This window comes from Nanorana parkeri, unplaced genomic scaffold (assembly GCF_000935625.1).
Source record: "Nanorana parkeri isolate BGI_ZX_2015 unplaced genomic scaffold, ASM93562v1 scaffold1215, whole genome shotgun sequence".
NCBI lineage: Eukaryota > Metazoa > Chordata > Amphibia > Anura > Dicroglossidae > Nanorana > Nanorana parkeri.
The window spans coordinates 158,803-163,703 of record NW_017307483.1 but is presented as its reverse complement, the minus strand read 5'-3'; positions in this window follow the sequence as shown (position 1 = coordinate 163,703).

Genomic DNA, 4,901 nt, shown 5'->3' with positions numbered 1-4,901 from the left:
GTCCCAACACCTTAAATAATTCTACTGGAGGCACAATAGATATTGCAAGAGCCTGTAGAAGATTAGGGAAGACATGTAGGCAGTGTAGTCTTGTGCATGGGGTTAGGAGCTCCTTGTAAAAACAGTCATCAAGCACCGATCAGTCTTATATAATGTTTCTTGATTCAGAAAATCAAATACAGCCAACGCGTTTCAGGGGAAGAGCCTCTGCCTTCTTCAGGGGCAACGTGTAGAAGACAAGAACAAAACAAAAAAAAACACCCAAAAAAAAAAGGGGGGGGTAGTTTGTATTAATTAAATATTAATGAAAGTATCTCATTTAGTTTAACGATACATATTAAAGAATTTATAGATCGTGTATTACCTAATCAATCATTATTGGTTGGCAACCTCAACGTAGCACACATGTTTAGGAGATAGACATTTTTCATGGGATGTGTTACCGCGCATAACTACACACCGAGGTCTCTTTCAAAGCAGGAGGAGATGCACAAATTGTACATCATTGATAAGCATCATCGTGTATGACACAAAAAAAAACTAAAACAAAAAGGACCTTCCAACCTTGTGAGGTGGACGGAGGCCGTTTGTAAAAAACGCAACAATATATTTCTTGAATGATACAGATGTATAACACCCCCCAAATACTAAACGCCGAGTATAGCCGATGAACTGCCGGGGAATATTCTCTCAATACTACTCTCGGTACCGGGTGTACTCTCATGTGCTGCGCTGAGTCACCTATATATGTAACTCTGACACTTTGTATGGAAAGATTACAAATCGAATGTTTCAGGAGGAATTCTCTGATAGACTTTTGTTTCCATTTCTGGTTATAATAGAACTGATATTTTAGTCCATATTTATTCACGGCAGAGAGCCGTGACAGGATCGAGAGGTGAGCGAACGCCGGTATGTGTTCGCTCACCTCCCGATCTACTGAGCCGACCTGTGACAGTCTCATTGTCACAGGTCGGCTAGAACTATGAGGTGAGTGAAAAGCACCCCCCTCATAGTTCTCCTTTAAGGGCTAGTTCACACCAAGCTCGTTCCAGGAGCAGAGCAGTTGCAGACTGGATCAAAAAACTGCGTCCAATGTATTCCAAGTGGTATTTTGGGCTCCAGTTCACGCCACAGCTTTCAGTTCCAGATTTATTGAATAAAAGCAGGTACTCGCAATGTCACAGGTGACTAAAGGCATACAACAAATATCCAATGGACACCACAGTGCAAATCTATGGGTGCAATGGGACTCCTGTCCATGCGGCTCAGTTGAGAAGAGTGACGTCAAATGCTCAGCCCTACGTACGTTACGTCTATGTGCGATGATTCCCCGATGATGTGCGGAATAACCAATGTATGTAGAGAAGGTGGCTAAAGTGTTGCATGCATTGAAGGTCAATGGAAATAGAGGTAGAAGGAATTAATAAGGTGTAAAGATAGATCATTAGGGGGGGGGGTAAAGTGCCATGGTAGGAATAAATATAAATATAGAAATAAATTATGTATAAATGCCCGGTTTGGATCTCATACATTGTCATTTGTTGGTTTTTATGTCTTTTTTGAGTGTATAAAATGTGTTTGTAAAATTACAATTAAAAAAAATATACAAAGTAGGAATATTGCAGCTAATAGAAGTACGGCTCCTCTGTGTTACGTAACCGACAGGCAAAGTTACCTCATTAGCACTAAAAGGACACAAATTGCCGGACATTACGGAGCGATCGCCACGCGCGGCAGACAAACATCCCGTGATAACACACGGCGCTCTGTGTATGGCGAGGTTTTGTAAAGCACACATGGCGACACATTTCATAAGGTGACATCATCACACGGGGAGAAACGTCTTATAACTCAACGGCATGAAACACAAAACTTTACACTCCTCACATAATGACAGGAAAGTGACACACGGACACTGAGGCACAACCTCCCTTCAAGCAGAATGAACCTCAATGATGAATCCAGAACAAATATCAATTGCCCAGCAAAGTATTTCTTTACATTTTTTTTACCCCAAGCAATTACAGTCATCTTACTTCAGAACAGCTCCAACTCTCTCAGCTCGGCTTCCCTGAACTTCCTGCCTGGTATACGATCACAGGGGACAGAACAGTCTGCAGCAGCTGTCCATTTACTAGCTTGGAGATGCTGGGAGCAGGGGCGTCCCAAGGCTGGGTGTCAACCGGAGCGGAGACCGGGTGACACCCCGCCGTGATGTCACCACGCATGCGCATGACATTGCCAGTGCTCGATGACGTCATTGCACGCGCGCAGTCATCTTATTAACGCCTGCCGGCGGCCATCTTGGTGATGGACGCCGGCAGGGAGAGGAGGGAACATTCATTCGGTGGGAAGAACGACGCTGGGTTCCCTCCTCTTCTCGGACACTGTCGGGCTCTCAGTCCGTGACCGAGTGCCCAACTTTTCATAGGGGGGGGTGACACCAAAATGACGGTCATTTTGCCGTCACCCCTCCAATGGTGGCACCCGGGAGCGCGTCGCACCCCCCTTGTGATGCCACTAGCTGGAAGGTGGGGAGTGGCTTGCCTTACCGAGACGCACGAAGCTTACCAGCACCCACAAAGGTGGCCTATAGGACCCTGCAAGGGAAAGGAGCCACCCTAATACAGGATATCAGGGCCAGTGCTCAGGGGACCGGCTGATTCTGCAGAAGCTAAAAACTATACAACAAGAAGCGGCGTCCATGGTAACTGATGCCATCAGCATCTGAAACGGATTAAAAACCTTTTGACTTTAATACAAAATTAAAATTGGGATCCCTCTTTTTTTTTTTTTGTAGAAATGGTTTAAATAAACCCAAATAATTCCTTTCGATTTCCCAAATCACGTTATTTATTCTCACGTATATACAAAGCCGTCTAGACGTTGTAGATAATATATACAGTCTGCGTAGATCTTTATTAAAGTACAAGCGGGCAGCAGCAAGTTGCAGCATAAAAGTCTCCATTTCGGGAAGCAACATTCGGGAGGACCCCCCATCCCCCCCGTGCCGGAACCAGAGCCGTTTTGATGGGTGGAAATGGCGGTTTTTGGTGGGAGAATGCCGCAATTTAGGGCAGATTCACAAAATTATCCGGACCAGAAAATGGTGTGAACTTGCCCGCAGTTCCAGTGCATTCCAGACCAGACAAAATGAGACGAGCCCTATTGTTCTGGTCTGGTCTGGAACGGACTGCGCTGGTGTGAACAGAGGCCAGAAATACCATAGGGATACATTAGGATGCATTTTGGGTCTGGAAACAATCTGGTCTGGTGATGATCTGGATGTGGTGTGAATGGGCCCTTAATAAAGAGCTGTACAGAATAAATGAATGGATGGATGGATGGATGGATGGACGGACGGACACGTCCTTTGTGCAGACGGCTTTGGAAGTATTTGGACAACTGATGCCATGAGGACGTCGCTTTTTCGGTAAAAGATCGGATTGGAGTGCGCTTCACTACGAGATACGTCCGAGATGGATTCCACAGATCACATATTGCGCCGGTTCTGCAGACAGGGAAGTCCGTCGGTGTCACAACTACTTCTCCACATAATACGCGCGCCATTTTTTTTTTCCATTGGCTTCAAAACACCGAAAGCTTCCGGAGGGATTTACTAGGCGCCGTGTAAACGTCGGCAGAGCTCAGGCCGGAGCTTTACAAATGCTCGCTGAAGCCGGCAAAAACGCTTTCCAAAGCTACAGCCGGCACCCCTAGGATTTGTATCCGGAACTTCTCAGTCTAAAGCTGAAGGATCCTTTAATAGGGTTTCAAGATAGCCGCTCAAAGCTTGTTAAATGCTTCCCGTATGACCGCTGATCACAAAGCCCCAGACATGATTTATAATTACCCCGCGTCAGGAGCTATGGAGAGTTTAGGTAAAAAAAACGGCACTCGCAAGGGGATCCATCCATCCAATACTTTATTAGCAAAAAGGCATAAAAGCAGCAAACACACAAATGCTCACATGTTTCAGCCCCTAAATCTGCTGCGACTAAGGCCCAGTTTTGGGGGACTGAAACATGTAAGCATTTGTGTGTTTGCTGCTTTTATGCCTTTTTATAAAGAAAGTATTGGATGGACGAGTGCCGGTTTTTTTACCTCTCCATAGCTCCATAGCTCCTGATTAGTCACATCCCTGCACTAAAATGACATGACCAAATTATCACACAAATGAAACAATATGTAATAATGACTTCTGCTCACGTTCTGCAAAAAAGCAAAAAGTGAAGTCGAATGTTTCTGGCGGTCTGTGCGCGAGCTGCAGACGTCCCCCCTGACATTTATCTTTTTTTTGTTTTTCTTTAAAAAAGACAAAATTTACAACTTTTTCCCTCTTCTCTGGCTGAGCCGAGCTGGCCCCTCTGCGCCGCACGCACACAATCTTGTTGCCACATTGCTGAACACTTGAAACTTTTTGCTGCACACATCTAAAAAAAGAAAAACCTATCCGCGACTCAGCCGGAGCTCGCTCTCTCTGTCGCAACGCTGCGCTCTCTCTGTCGCAACGCTTCCCATCTAGCATGTTGCAAAAGTGGCAGTTCAACGCTGAAAAAAAAAAAAAATAGAATACGGTCCACCCCGCGCCGCGAAAACCGTGCCCTCCGATATTTGCAAGTCATCCCTATTAGGCGCTTCCAAAAGGGGTTTCGCAGCAGCAGCCGCCACGCCGGTCGTAACTTGCCCAAGTTAAGACGCGTGAAGGCTCGCCGGCGGCGAACGTCTCCATTAGCACTGCAGCTGTGCGCTCTTGTTCGCTGCAGACCGTACACAGTGCTAAATATTCCTTGGACGTGCCAAACGCCAGGCACGCCGGGAGCCCTTCCCTGCCTGCGAATCATTCATAAATTTCTGAGCGCAGACTGGAAGTGCGAGCAGCTTTGCAATTCCCCCCC